Source organism: Balaenoptera borealis (assembly GCF_965194805.1).
Source record: "Balaenoptera borealis genome assembly, chromosome: 18".
Taxonomy (NCBI): Eukaryota; Metazoa; Chordata; class Mammalia; order Artiodactyla; family Balaenopteridae; genus Balaenoptera; species Balaenoptera borealis.
In genome coordinates, this window is record NC_138877.1 from 68930508 (window position 1) to 68946673 (window position 16166).

General features: G+C 44.3%; 1 protein-coding gene across 6 annotated transcripts in view; it reads left to right on the forward strand.

Annotated features, from left to right (window-relative positions):
• CLYBL (citramalyl-CoA lyase) overlaps positions 1 to 14453 on the forward strand; it is a 255684-nt gene extending 241231 nt beyond the window's left edge. The window contains exons 9-11 of one of the 6 annotated variants that reach the window (XR_014237207.1): positions 1742 to 5134; positions 5510 to 5555; positions 9202 to 14453. The gene's annotated coding sequence lies outside the window, so the exon portion shown is untranslated. Of the gene's footprint in view, positions 1 to 1741 lie in introns of all 6 variants that reach the window. The other 5 variants (XR_014237204.1, XR_014237205.1, XR_014237206.1 and 2 more) reach the window with 5 other exon arrangements.
• The last annotated feature ends 1713 nt before the right edge of the window (positions 14454 to 16166 follow it).

A 16166-nucleotide genomic window follows, 5' to 3' on the forward strand; every position in this document is an offset into this window, starting at 1 on the left:
AGCCTGTCAGATTTGCTAAAGGATCAAACACACTGGGTCCTGGCCCCATTCTGCCCTCGGCCAGACACAGGGAATTGGAAAGCTGTGCTCAGTCTTAGGGCAGATTTTGGCCAACTCGAGGTGGTTTTCTCCAATGTGAGCTCTCATTCAGGAATCAGGATGGGCATTCCGGAAGGGCAGAGGGACCACACTTCTTGGTGGAATATAACTGCCAAACCTGAGTCAAAGACAAAGCTTCGTGTCACCAGGAAGAATAGAAAACAACCCACTCTCAAATCACCTGTGCCTACCTATTGACCGAGGGGGAATCCTGCAACAATGTCAGACTTCTCAGTCAAAATCAGTTTCTCTCTCACACTGTGTGCAGCATGTAGACGTATAGAAAACTGGACATGGTCCCAGGGATTAGTCTAAGCCCTGGAAGGAACTTTCCAGATTCCCTTCATTACATAAATAAGAGAGTTGATATACTGAAAACCCCATCTTATGAAAACAAAAGAGACCAAACAGTGACTATATTGTGATGTTAAAATACCTAGCTAAAGGGGAGAAATTCAGGGAAAAGAAACTGTTTTGCTGCGGGGGTGGGGGGAATGTTTGTTTGTTGTCTACATCATGCCACATAGCTGGTTTGGCTGGGTTTTGTTTTTTTAAACAATGAATCAAATTGCCTTAGTTATTCAGACACAGTAAAGGAATCAAGAGAAAACGAGCATTCCATTTCAGATAGCTTTGTGGTGGAGAGTTCCTTCAGAAGGCTATCCACTCTAGGCATCTGGCTTATTTTTGTTGTTGTTGTTGTTTTTTAATGGGCTCTTGAGTTCCATGGAAGGAAGAACATAAAACCAACATGAACTTCTGGCTTAGAATCTCTGGGAAAACTGTGTTAATAACCCAAACTCCCAGATGAGGAGAGGAGCACATCTGTTTCCTCCGTGGGATTTCCAGGGACTGGGATTCATGCAACATCTTCCAGGGGAGCTCTGTGATGCTTTTCCCAGTGTGCTGTGAGGGAGCTCCGGCCACCAGGAGCCTCGCTGGCATTTCCTCACCAGCCCAGCGACACATCGCCTCCCCCAGGGGCCCTGGCCACGGGGCAGGTGGACTGTGCCCGGCTGCAGGGCCTGACACTCCTGTGCAAAGGCTCTACACAAGCTGTAATCCCTCCCTCTCCATCATACCCAGCAAACTCCTAACCATTTTCCAAGACACAACTTGAAGACCACTTCTGTGAAGTCTTCCCAACTACCCAGAGACAGCTTGCTGGCCCTCTCCCAGTCCTTCCATTGCATTGGATCAGATTTCTATTGTAGTACTTTGTGTGTGGTGTGTCCCACAGCAGTGTGGAGGCCCTGAACAGTGGACATTGCCATGTACCCCAGATCCCTCTCCTGCTCACCTCTCACTCCCCACCCCCATCCCACCCCCAACCACCACCCCCCCGCAAGAACTCGCTAAAGGTGTGTTCATTACAATTAGGCCCTGAGACGTCTGTTCCTCCATCAGACATCTTGCCTCCCAGATTTGTGCAAATATTGGCCCTTTTAGTGCACTTGCTCAAGGTCACACAGCTGGCAAAACCAAGACTTCAACTAAAGTCTGGAAATGAAACCACTAAACCACACAGTTGCACACCCGAGAACTCCCCAGATTATAGCTTCACATTAAGTTCCCGACGAAGGAAGCTCTAGATGAGTTTTTTGAAGCAACAGGAAAATAGCTGAAGCCTCTTTTTCAACAGCTGCCTGCCTCAGAGACAGTGCCTGACCCTGGCAAGGGTACATGAACTCATCACAGTTCAAACAGCCGGTCATCCGGTGCAGCCGGGGAGCTGGGCAACCAGGCAAGTCCAACCTCGAGGTAGGCCTTCATGCCCCCCTCTCTGCCCCTCAGACTAAACAAACAGTCCCTCGCACATTTTGCAGGATGGCGCACTGGGGGGGAATGGCCTAGTGGCCATGGAGAGTGTCGTAGGTGGCATGAGGAAAGGCGTTCCAGTGGAGGGATGAAGGAGCAGGACGCAGACTCAAGGACAGAGCCGGGTTCACTCCCCACGCCTCCTCTTGTACCCTCCCCACTCCTGCGGCCCTACCCTCATGGCCTCCATCATTCTCTGCATCACTTCTCATTCCATATAGTCCCTCCTCCGGCTACTGTCCTGCTTCCATTTCCCGTTTCCTTTTTCTTATAATTTTACCTTCCTTCCTTTCCTCGCAATTCCCAAACCAAAAAAAAAAAAAAATTAACAAATGTAGGAAAGAAAACAAAAGTGGGTAAAAATGTACATTTCTAATGTTTTTTCTGTGTTTTGGAAGTCAATCTAGTGTCTTAAGCTGTGAGCTGCTTGCAGGAAGCTGCGTAGTCCTTCATTTACTGTGAACTTGGCACAGGAAGTTTACTGGCCCATTTTACTGCAGAGAGCCTGAGTGCAGAGGACAGCTAATGCTGCACTTTGGGAATCAACGGAGAAATGTCAGCGAGGCTGCTAATTATTCAGTAAATTAAATATTGCTGCCACAGCTGCTATTTCTAATGTCCTACATTTGATCATGCTGTCTTAATGCAGAGCCAACATTCAGATTCTATTTAAGCGATAAAGAAGATGAGGACCTGGCAAACTGGTTATTGGTTCTTTATGTTTTAGGAGAAGTCATTTGAGTGTGCGGCCTGAAACTCACGTAGGAACCCAGAATGATGCTTACACATAACAAAGTTTAAGGATATAAAATTTCATTTCTATCCTTTTCTTAACTTTATTTCGGGGGAGGACGTTACCAGAAAGGTAACAATAAATGATTATTTATAAAAACAGGTATTTTCAAATTATGATAAGCGTTCCATTTAAGATTACTGAGGATGTGACCCCCCCCCAAAATCATTTCTTTCAACTTTGCTTCATAAAGACCTTTTTAAAAAACAATCAGTCTTTGTATCACCTAAGGAATTTTAAACTGTGACATATATTTATGACAATATTTAAGGTGAATATTTTCAAAATAAGTAGCAAATGAATGGGTCGTGGATTTGCATGCACTGCCTCTGGAAATGAGCACATTTGAAAACAGTTTGTTCAAAAGGCGCCATTGGCCTTTTCCCTTCCTTCTCAAAGAGCATATGTGTTGCATTAGTACTCAGAAAAGAGCGTGTTTTCATAGCCTCTAGTGCTGCGTTTATAAAAATCATGATGATTTTAGGACTGCACCTTCATTTTTTGAATTTTCAAAACTTGTCCCTTTTTGCTCTTTTATTTTCTTTCAACAAAACAAAGACCGGAGAACCCCTTTAAGAAATTTTATACATTCCCACAGAGTCCCAGTTTGTTGACCTTCAGGCCACAGAGTAAAACCTTTCTTTTAAGTCAAGCATTCCCCATTGGGAAGCACTCCAGCTTTTTCTTTTTATGAGGAATTTTAACTGCTGGACTTAATTTAATTATTGTATTTTGTACATACTCCCAAGAGCCCCAGGGCATGAGCTTTACTTTTTTCAAAACTTTCAAATGAATATCTTTAGAAATGCACATTTCTGATGGTAACCTTACTTCTTCCACTTGTATTTCTAATCTAAATACCAAACTTGGATCATTCTGTTTCCTGACTTATTCCTGGAGAGGCTTCAACCTCACATCTCTTTGCCACAGATACTGTTCTTGAGTAGACATGGAATATAGTCATTTGAGTCCAGAATGTGGGAGCCCGGGTTTCATAACAAGAAAATAAAAACCATCTCCAGTTCAACTACATTTTAAAACTTGATGGTTCTGGGGACATAGTCTTCAATAAGAAGGGTTCCTAGGTTGAAATCAGTAGCATGCTGGTCCCATGGCTGCAGTCTGCCACCATCTGTCCCTATAGTTTCTATGAGATATTCCCACAACATCAGCTGTTCCTCCCAGATCCCAGCAGAGGCTCATGTGCGAACACACACACACACACACACACACACACACACACACACACACACGGAGTTGTCATCCCAAGCTAATGACAAAGATTCAATATCTTCATTTCTCACCTCTCTTTATCCATAAACATTTTCATTCAAGCCTTCTGATTTCCACCTGGAAATCAAAAACTTCGACCACATCTTGACTCTCAAAGGTGAAAAATAATTTTTTTGGTATTGACTTAAAACTCATATAGGAATATTGGAATGTGGAACGAACATAAACTTTCCAAATTCATAAGCTCTGTCCAAAATATTTCATGAGGGTTGGGCCACTTATGAAGTAAGTTTCATTGTAGGACTTCTGAGACCTCTGAATTTAGGAAGATGTTTTTAAGCAGAATTATCTGCTAGGTGAATCTGATTTTCTTATTTATTTTGATTTAAAATTTAAAATTATAGATACCACAGCATTTTGGTGCCAGAGAAGGACTTTTGAGATCGTCTAGGCCAACGATCTGGACCCTGGCTGCAAATTAGAAGTACCTGGCGAACATTTAGTAAATACTCTAGTCTAACCCATCATTTTGCAGATTAAAAAGAGAAACAACCAAACAGAACTCTGAAAGATGCAGGATGGCTTTTACATTAGAACTGTCTAAAGTACAATACTGTAACATCATTTGGGAACTCCTGGCCATGCTAAACTTTACAAAGCAAACTTAATTAAGTTTCCATAATTATGTTTTGGGCCACATGAATTGTAAAATAGTTGACTGATTCTTCCCACATGATACACTTTCTAATTTTATACACATTCACATCCCTCACTGATCACAGAATAGGTTGGAATAATCACAGCCTTGAAATGTCTCACATTTAATTTTTAAAATAAGGTATACTTGTGTAGATGGCTGCCCTTCCTGAAAATTCATTTAAGTTTGCCCTTTGCAGTGGCAGTGTCATGCTTCTTGACTAATATTCTGCAAATTTATTTTTCTTACATATATTTAAAATATATAGGCAAAAAGCAGTATTTCTCCTAGTGTCATCTGACAATCACAAAACAGATGAACCTTAGAGCTTTACATTGTACCATTTTTATAAAAACAGAAGCAAAGAGACATCAAATAACAACTCATCCGAGTGAGAATGACAGCCCCACGAAGGCAGAATTGAGCTTAGCTATCACTTCTGACGGCCTCAGGAGAGCAAAGGGGGGCCACGCTGAGAGCAAGGGCTCCTTCTGGTAAGAAGCCTCAGCTGGGGGCACCGCGGGCCTTTGAGCCAGCTTGGTAAACGCTTGCCCTCACCCCCCTCCCTCAAGAACAGCACCTCCCTCACCTTTCCCGCTCCTCCTCAGCTGCCTCCTTCTCCCCCTTCCCCATCAGGGATGGCGGATGGCGGGATGGCGTGCTTGCAGATCACGAAGGGAAAAGGAGAGCTCCAGTCACTTTGACTGGAGGGCCAAGGACCTCCCGGGAGAGATCCAGGAAGCTTTGATCTCAATTATTTGCCTTGGGCTGAAAGACCTCTGTTTGGCCGATCCTCTAGGATCCTAATAAGGCCAGGACCTGGGATCACAGATGCAAACCTTTTTTCTTTTTCTTTTTTTTAACAAAAGGAATGCTGAGATGCAATGATTAAAGCTGTAGAGTTACTAGGAGACGGTAAGTTAATATAGGTCATACCTACATAAGAATACGTTCATTAATTCACTCCTCCAGCAGATACTAATTGAGCTTCTGTTGTGTGCCTGCGGTGAGTGACGTCACTGTGGTAGTGATGGGCTATGAGGGTAACCCTGGGGTGGCCCTGAGGCCCCTGTGTCCAGTAGCTCCATCAGAAGGGAAAGCAGGTGGGTGGCTAAAGCCTTTCTTATTCTGGTTCTCCCGCCCCACCCCCGCCCTGCATCCTGTTCTAATTACTCTTCCTTATCCTTTACAACAAACATGAAAATTAACCAACATCATAGCTCCAGGCCTGAGACCAAAAAAAAACGAATAAAGTATCTTAGAGGTAGATTCCCATTAAAAAAAAAAGTTTATAAAAATTTTAATGGCAAGAACTGCTGAAAAGTTTGCCCCTGCTTAGTTATTTCACTTTCTGCTCCTTTACTCTTTTCTGTACATTCCAAATTGGCTACAGTGAACCCACATCACTGTGATAGCCAAGAAATAAGATGAACGATAAAATAAGTAAATGTAACTAGATGGGATTTTGGATTATCCGTATTTTCTAAAATGGACATTTATAAGTTTTGTAATCAGAAAAATGTGTGTTACCATTTAATTTTATTGTTGTTTTAAGTAAGGATGACTAGAAGTGAGGAAAATAAGTCTAGGCAAAAATTAGAATTTGGATGAGAGCGGAAGTTCATTATTACAAGAGTAGTCAGAAATTGGACCAGAGAAAATTTAAAGCAATAAGCTTTTTGACTGTCAAACTAAATCATTTTTTGAGTGATAACCTCCAAGGCCCAGCACTCACAAGGCTGATGGCAGTGAGGCTAGGTAGTCCTCCTGGAAAATATTTGGCAATGAGTGTCCACAGACTTATTGTCATTTACCTGTGCCTTTTACGTCTGGATCTGGGAAATTCTGTGATCCTAAATACAGAAAAAGCCTCATTCACAAACACAACTCACAGTTGCATCATTTAAATTAGAGAGGCATGAAAACCGTGGAAACCATGATGGAATATTAGGCAGACGCTTAAAGCTTGTGTTTCTGAAGAAAATAAGAAAAAGGTTTGTTCAAAAACAGATACTGGACTTCCCTGGTGGCGCAGTGGTTAAGGATCCACCTGCCAATGCAGGGGACATGGGTTCAATCCCTGGTCCGGGAAGAACCCACATGCCACGGAGCAACTAAGCCTGTGTGCCACAACTACTGAGCCTGCACTCTAGAGCCCGCAAGCCACAACTGCTGAGCCCGTGTGCCACAACTACTGAAGCCCACGCACCTAGAGCGCTTGCTCTGCAGCAAGAGAAGCCACCACAATGAGAAGCCTGTGCACCCCAACAAAGAGTAGCCCCCGCTCGCCACAACTAGAGAAAGCCCGCGCGCAGCAACAAAGACCCAATGTGGTCAAACAAGAAATAAGTAAAAAAATAAAATAAATTAATTTTTAAAAAATCAAAGAGAAAAAAAATTCCAAAAAAATCCTCCAGATACCAAGCTGTATATGTAGAGTCTGGAGCTGGACTGTCTGGCCTCTACTGCTTACTTTTGAGTAATCTTGGGCAAGGAACTAGCCTCTCTGTGCCTCAGTTTTATTATCTGTGAAATGGGGGTAATAGTGGCACCTATCTCATAGAATTGTTATGAGACTTAATTGAGTTAACGCATATAAAGATGAGTACCTGACACATCAGGGCCCTCAACAAATGTTAGCTTCTATGACTATTATAATGTGATTACAACCATGTTAAAAAGAAATAACAACAGAAGAAAATACACCAAAATGTTAGCAATTACTGTGTTTGGATGTCGAGACTACTGGTGATTTTCATTTTGTCTTCTTTGTACAGTTTTGTGTTTCCAAATTTTTCATTAAATATATATCAAAATTTTTAAAACTAATTTAGAGCTAATTATAAACAAAATCTATGTTTGAAACACTGCTTTTGATCGTTCTACAGTTAAACCTAGTAGGCCCTGAGTAGAGAGGCCCCGGCAGGAAGTTTTCATATGATCTGAAACCTCCTGCTGCCAGGACTCAGGCACCGGCTTCCAAGGACTCCTTCTGCCTTGGGCACCACGGTCACTTCTTATCACAGGAAGGACAAGCTTGGCTGTGTCGGGTCGTGGGCTGCGCCCAGCATTGGCATGAAAGTAACCTGATTTCCAGTGCCCCCTCTGCCACTTACTCCCTGTGTGTTCTGGGGGAAAACCTGCTCCTTCTCCATAAGGAGAGATCTTGATGCGGTTAGCAGCCTCAGAGAATTAGAAAAGTGGTTGAGGGAATTTTTGAGATACTGCCTCGGTTGGAGGGAAAAGAGATCCTGAACTCTGTGATTCTCCACTCCAGCTGTCCAGCCTCGGAATTCCCTCTCCCAGGGTGGAGGGCCCATCTGCTCTGTTTACACACCTGGACCTGGTGCGAAGGGCGGTTTGCAGGGTGGCTCCCTGACCATTTGTGGAATCATTCCTGCTTCCAAGCAGCATGCTACAGGCAAGCCTTCAAAGAAATACCAGAAGCCAAGTGCACTCTCTGTCATCACTTAATAATGCTTGAAGCTTTTTATATAACAAAAGGGGATGAAACAGCCCTACCTCACATTGTGGGAACCCAATAATTCTTCCATTGGCTCTACACCAAAAGGGTTTTCTCTTACCTTTAAATATTAGATCTGACTAATGTGGGCCACCAATGCTCCTGGTGAATAAAATAGGAATAAAATAACTGTTTGCAACTTGACTTCATCACATACTATGGAAAGGAGGGAATTGATAAGTTGCGATGACAAATAATCTAGTATTATTTTTGGCAAAAATAGACAAATGTGTCAAATTTAAAGAATGTCAGCATCATTTTTCTCTATCTATTCTTGTGAGGTTGGAATCAAACCACAGAGACAGAAATTTTATCTACTTTCTTCATCCCTAGCACTGAGCATGGTACTTGTTCTTAATAAATTTTTGTTGAATGAATTAATGAATTGATGAACCAATGAGACAGGGTTTCTTCTATATTGTGTTAGATAGTGGGGATATAGAAACAAATACCTCAGAGTCCCACTCCTAGAAGCTCACTCTCGTAGTGGAGCTAGACACACAAATAGAAAACGACTCAAATACAATGTGATTGATTCCTAAAATCATACCACTAATGTTTCATGTAGTCATGTTTCAGCTCCTCCTATGTGTCAGGTACTTATACACAGTAAAATGTAATCCCTTCCTTCAAAGTTCACAGTCTAATCTGGAAAACAAACACGAAGCACAAGGCACAATACCACCAGGAAAGCAAACCAGAAATATGGACTTGATAGAGAGGCAGCACGGTATAATTTAATCATGTAGACTCTGGCATCAGACTGCTTGAGTTCACAAAGCTGTGTGACTTTGGACAAGTTGCTTAGCCTCTCTGGCCTTTAACTGTCCCATTTGTAAAATGAGGTTAATACTGGGACCTATCGTATAGGGATGTTATGAGGAGTAAATGAGTTAATATCTGTAAAACTCAGGATAGTGCCAAGCTTGTACTAAATATCAAATACAAATAAATCTTTCCTGTGTTCTCTGAATTTTAAACTCTCATTAAGAACTCTGTTTGGCTTTCTCTTTGTGCATGCCTGATGATTCTCCCCAGATAGGACTTGTGACCAAACATAACTCCAAAACTGTGGACTCGGGTTAATCAGGGAAGGAAAGGTAAGATTCCTGTCTGTTTGTGGAAAATAATGAGCATTTAGCCAAAAGAAAAAAATTCTCAAAGCCAAGAGACACCTAGATGAGGATTGCAAATTCATTCTAAATAACCACTACTCCCTTATCCCTGGTCCAGGGCAGACATGGCTAATCAACCTCAGAATCCTTTCCAACTGAGTCTAGAATCAGGCTCAGAATTATTTCCAAACAGGGCCCCAGGCAGTGACTGTAAACCAGTGCCAGTCTCTGTGTCTCCGTGTCTCTGGCCTAAACCTTACCTTTGGGTCAGCCTCAGGGTCATTTTTCTCACTGGACACACTGGGCGGCCTTCCTGTCGCCCTGCTGCCAGAGGCACAGTGTGACAGCCCTTCTCCCAGGACTGAAGTCCAGCTCCCACAGTGGCCTGCCAGCCCTCACTCCTGAGAGATCACCAGTTGAGCCGGTTCTACTCTGCCCTCCCTTGTGGGTCCACGGCCACTGGCTAACTCTGTGACCTCAGCTAAGCAAGTAACTTAACCCCTCTCTGAGCCACCGATTCCTTCTTGGTAAATAGAACCTCCCTCAAGATTCTCGTGAGGATTGAATGTGATCATGCATGTGAGTGGCCCCAGCTGGAGTGGGCTCTCGGTGAAAGGTAGGTGCCGTCTTCCCGCCAGCCAGGCACAGCACCTTCGTGACTTCACCCCCAGGGTCCTGCATAACATAGAACAGGGCTGGGGTGCTCCTGTCTAAGGCACCAGGGCCCCCACTCAACTGTCAATGAACTCAAGGTCATATGGGCTCCGACAGCCGGGAATAGGTGAAGGCCAGCGGGGTAGGAGTGGTGAGGAATGGGGAGTGAGGGACGCCTGAGGTGTGCACAGGGACTCCGTCTCAGACCCTCTTAGGAAACGATGGGAGGGGGCACTGGGGGGTTTACATTACTCCCATAAGCAGAGAGGGGGCCTTGCACACGGCCCAGGATGAGACCACAGGGACAGTCCCTCCTGTCTGCCTTCTCCACCTCCTCACTCAGGGCTAAGACCCCCTATTTCTGGAGCCGCTCTCATTACCTCCTCCCAGCTGGACCTCGGTATGGACGACTCAGTTATGAGTTCCTGTCTCCTCTTCAAGTGAGAGGGTTGTTCCCTGAGAAGCCTTGGCTGTCTCCCTCTGCCTTGTCTTACCGAGTATGTGTGTGACATCCCTCGCCGTCACCCAGAGGAACAGGTCCTGCTCCCATCCCACCCCCGACCCCGAAAAAGCGGCCTTGCACCTTTTGGACCCAACCCATGTTCAAGTCCAGCAAGTGAGTCAAGGGCCGGCGTCTCTTGGTCATTCACGGGACAGCCTGTGACCCTCCTCTCCTCCCTGTACCCACCACTCTTCCTGGGCCCAGCCTGAGAGGCAACTCCTCCAGGGCCCTTCTCTTAAAGGCTCTGTCAAGATTTTCAATTCAGGCTTCTCTTTCGAGAGTTTACAAGTCAACTGGCAAACAGAGTGAGCGCAGGTGGACAGGTGCCTTACGAGGGAGCTCATCAAGGCAGAGAGCCCAATGCAGCCACTGGGCACTGAAATCTTGGCTAATTTAATATCTACAGTAAACATGGATTTGGGGGGAATGCAGCCGCTTCTTTTAATTGCTCCAAATAAATATCCCGGGTAATTTTAAGAGAGACGTCTGCAGCAGCAGCGCGAGCCTTATATTACCAGGAAGTGCTTCGGGGTATTGTGTGCTGAGAAAGGCGTTACATAAATTGAAACTCCTTTTGCTCAGAGCCGAGTCCTGAAAGTTCATGCCGTGAGAAACATTTCTCACCGTGCACAAACTGAATTGTATATAAAATTAAATTTTCTGATTAAAATCTGCATTGTTGGACCTCCTGCTGGCTGCCACCATTTTGCCGAAATAAGATGCTATTTGCGGTAATGGCAACGAGGGAAACCTGTTGGTTGTAAACTGGCTTCACTCTTACAGCTTAAAAATCTGGAGAGCTTTATTGTGCAAACATTGCATTTTCCATACAAATGTTACAGAGCCAAGCTTTACTACTGATTCATCAGCCAGGGTGCAAGCGGGTTTTCCGACCCTGACAGCCCTAAATCTCCTGCACGCCCAGCCCAGCCCTGGGAGGTGGAAGGTGCCAGCAGGAGGATGAGACGGGCATATATAACTGGCTGCTGTTTTTTAATTTAAAAAATATTTTTCTTCACAAGCGCATTATTATTTGAGTGAGGAAAGAATATAGAGGAAAAGATGGGGCCTAGGAAGAGTTCAAATTTAAGAGACCACCCTCCCCCAACCCCTGGCCCAGGAAACTGACAGGATTATTGCCTTTTAAGGATTTACCCATCCCATCCCCCAGCCCCCAGCCCCCAGCCCCCAGCCCCCCTCTCTCCACTGCCACCTCCAAGCCCCAGTTCTGAGAATCAGCCTCATAGAAATCAACTACAACTCTGCACAGCACCACCAACAGAGGCGTCCAGGCTAATAATTTTGTTTGACAAATGCAGAATCTGGAACCAAGAAATGAAGGTTGTTTTTTCCTAAGAAGGTGTGCGCTCGAAATTAGAACCCCGAGGGCTGATTTTCGTCTTTCGTTTCCCTAGCTTTCAGTTCATAAGCGAACGCTTTCCAGAAGTCCGCATCGGCCAGGCACACATAAATATTTTTTACTGCCTTCCATCCGTTAGAATAGATTGTCCCTCTCTTTCATTTTGTAAATCATTCTGTTGCTTGGGTAATCCAAAACAGCTTTGACTTAAAAAGGAAGAAAGGGTGGGGTGCGGGAGGATTTAGCAAAACGATTGATCCAGTTCGCTGTAGCTCGTATTTTGACAAAACAAAGCCAAAACGAACTGATTTCTTAAGGAACAACCTAGTCTGAATACGATGAGTCTCACCAAATCTTTTTCTAGAAAAGAGCATGCAGGTTACTGGTACAACCAGTGCTAGAGTAGAATAAACTAAGCCACCTTCTCTGAGGGAGCAAATGCAAGGGAAGTGGGTTGAGGTGAATGGGAACTCAAGGAGCCCAAGTTCAAAGGCACAGCCACCTGGAAGGCAGTGAGGTAAAATGGGTGGGATCTCACACACACGCCACGTAGGGCTCAGAGTGTCCTTTTGCAGCTTCTTTGCCCTAAAAGCCAACCCTAGGTATTCATATGCATTCATCTAAGCTGTCCCACCTGTGGGGAAAATAGCTGGGGGTAGAAGCAGGAAGTGCCCAGTAGGGTTCCTGACCCAATCCCCTGCCACCACATATTACCTTTCTATAGATAAGAGCTTGGGGAAACTACTATTATTATGCCTACTTCTGTTTCAGTTGCATAATGATTTAATAAATTAAAATAATTTGCAAATCTATGAATTAGCTATTTTTGAAAATTATTCCATTGGCTTTCTTTTTTTCCTCTAAACCTCCCTTGTATTTTCTAGTCTTTCATAGTTTCCGTGACTCTAATTAGCACCAACCTGAATTTCTTACATGGTCATAGAGTGGGAAAAAATTATAATCTGTTTCCCTTCTTCTCTTCTTAACTAACCATCCATATATGCCCTCTATTTGAAAACCAATAATAAAGTGAGTTATAATATTTCATCCACTCACTCAATAATGTCTTGAATTAACTGGGTGCTAAGAGCCAGACTATTATCCCTCTCTCACTCAAGAGTTCTGTCAGCCTGAGGAATACATCAGAAGTCCCAGCTTTACTGTCTTTTAAACCAGGATTTAAAGATCCCAGGAGAGAGACTTCCCTGGTGGTCCAGTGGTTAAGACTTGCGCTTCCACTGCAGGGGGCTTGGATTTGATCCCTGGTCGGGGAACTAAGATCCTGCATGCCGTGCGGTGCAGCCAAGAAATTCTAAAAAATGAAGGAAGGAAGGAGGGAGAGAGGGAGGGAGGAAGGAAGGAAGGAAGGAAGTCAATATACAAAAAGAACTTACATGTGATGGTGCCCCCTTCTCCCAACTTCACTTCCCTCCTTTGCCTCACTTCCTGCCTCTTTGCAAGTAACCAAGCATCCCTAGTCCTTTCCTTGTTCCCTATAGGGCTCTGCTGCCCAAAGGATCCCTTTCCATGGCTCCATTATCTCCTCTAGTCTTGAGCAAAGATGGAATGCTTGACCTCCCCATACCTCTGCCCAAACTTTGCCCACATTTTTGCTCCAGGCTTCCATTGATTTCTTTGAATAGTCATCAATTGTTTCTATAAGCAAAAGTCATCAACAGTATTCCACTGACTTTCCAGTTTGCAGCAAGAAGACATAATACCTGTCCCTGTATAGAGCATCAAAAGTCAAGAACAAGACAGATGCATCCAAAAATGATTCAAGATTTAATAGGCAGAGCGAACCAGACCCTGCTCATGTGCCCTGGCAAGCACAACCATCGAGTGGGCAAACCCTGACAATGGGGCCAGAGGGAATAGCAGGGGTAAGGAGGAACCCCAAGGACCAGTGGTACTGCCACCATCCCACCACCAAAGCCAAGGCCCTCATGCCCAGGCATATACTGAAGGGCTAGACAGTGAGGCCCTGCCCCCCTTTAGGGGTATTGGTGGAGATTCCTAAAAGGGATGGAAATCTCAGTCTCCATCTCAACAAGAGATGGGTCCTCAGATAGGCAATCTGCAATTCTGATGGATAGCCATCACCCAGTTTTCTTCCCCATTGGTTCTCCAAAGAGAAAAGCCAAGCCCCCTCCCTCCATGAACCTGCTCTTCCATCACAGATCAGAAAGGCTCCAGGTTGATCAGGCCGAGAGCCCTGGCAATCACTCTCTTCCTCAGCCAGAATGGTGAGTTGAAAACCTGTCATTCACCAGCAAGAAGATCCATGTAAGGCACATCTCCCTTCTTCTCTCTCCCTTCCCTTCCCTCCCCATCCCTCCATCTTCCTCATGGTATGGAGTGTCTTGTTTCTATCTTACTTCTACTTCTTATCCCCTTCTTGAGTTCTAGCTCTTTCTTTTGGGTTGGCAGACACCAGAGGGCAACATAATCTCACCTAGTAGTCAGTTCTTTCATTTCACCAGTAGAGGGAAGAGTTTGAGAGAACCTACAAGAACTAGGAGGTGTGTGGAAATGATTTTGAAATATGGAATTAGCTAGTGCAATAGAACTGCTCTCTTAAAGGCATCTCGTGCCAAGGCATTCTGTTCCCGTTGGTAAATAATCTGTTATAAAACGGTTGCAATGCATATTAACTCACCAGAGCATGACACTGGCAAAATTTCCCTCCAGCCTATATTTTGCAAAGAGACAACTTTTCACGTGATGTGAGACCTGAGATTAAACTAACAGAAGTCCTACATTATTCAAGGTAAAGCTGACACTCCATCCCTTCCTCACCACTTAGTCTTTTGAGATCTGATTTTTATTTTGTTTCTGAAATAATTGGTAAGGCATTTAGCCCTGAATGGCTTGTTTTGAGTACCTGTCATCATAGGACTCTAGGCGCTTTGAGGGTGCATGGGGCTTAGTTGGGCAAGTGAAGCTGAGTCAATCAGAACAATTGATTACAAACCAAGCAGCAGAGCCCTTGGGGCAATAAGTGCCCAAGTAGCCCCTGCTAAACTTGCAAGAGCCTGCTTCACCAGGGCCTGCCCATTCCACCATGCATACTGAGGGAATTAGAGCAGGTTCCTTTTGAAAATGGTTTAGAAGGGAAGGATTCAGAAGTTAAACTTGTGCCACTGAGCTGACCATTTATCAAATAATTACCCTGACCAAGTTAGCACTAATACCTTTAAAAAGTAGACAACATGGAGCTAAGCAATCTGCTCAACCATTGCAATTTGCTCAATTGTTTGGATCTAATTACCTGGCCTGTATATTTTCTGCTTGGTGTCCCCAGCCTTTTAACCATTTCCAAAGCCAGAGCTTTATAGAAAGGGTCTTTGAGAACCCCTTTAGATAGAGTCTGTGATTCTATCCTTCTTTAGATGGATTTTTTTATCCGAGTTGCTGAATTTATCCATATGACTTCGCCTCCATTTCTTCATCAACATCCTTTCTTTGATTAATTACCTAAAGCAAGGGTTCTTATCCTGAGGTCCAGAAGTAGACTTGAGCACTTCCATGAATCCCTTGAAATTGTGAGTAAAATTCTATGTGTATGTACATAATGGTCCTTCGGGTGAGGGGTGAGGGCCCATAAATTTCATCAGATTCTCAAAGGGCTCCATGACCTCCATCTTGTAACGATGCAATCACAATGTTCACTAGACCAGAATTTCCCCAGTCAATGTGCAAGAATTGGTTTCAGGTGTGTGCTTGAGCCTCTGATCGCCTCAGCCCTTGGGTGACTGGACAGGGCCAAGCATGGCTGGAGCTTCCAAGCTGGTCATCTCCTGCCAAGAGCTGCCCAGTCACTATAAAAATATTATTTTCTCTGTGTGCCACAGTGGATAAAATGTTGGAAGCACTACAGTAAATTTTCACTTTTATCCCATCCACCATCTTTGTACTGTGCATCTCTTCCTTCATCTCCATGGCCTTAATTATCCAGAGGGAAGCTTGGCATTGATTTGGCCACCTGTGGTATAATCTGCACTTCATATCCTTTGCCAGGAAAGAAAGTGGTGTGGTCGTCTCCTCTTCCTGAGAATTCTCCCTGGCACACACAGCTTGGAATTTGCTTTGCCGGCCACATGGTGGTAAGTGAGACCAGCTCGTTTCCCCATTTCCTGGGCTACTCCTTTTGCTAATCCCACGCATCTGACCCTTTCCTGTAGTAGCTCGTATGCCAGTTCCCTAAATGGCTCCCAGCTTCGTTACCAATATTCCTCAAAAGCGCTCTCATGCAAAGATTCTTTCCAACCAAGTAAGACATTAAAATCTTACACAGAACCCATATATAGCCAAATTCAAACTCAAACATAACAAACAGGGCAGGCAAATTCCCATGACTGCTGGCTGACAC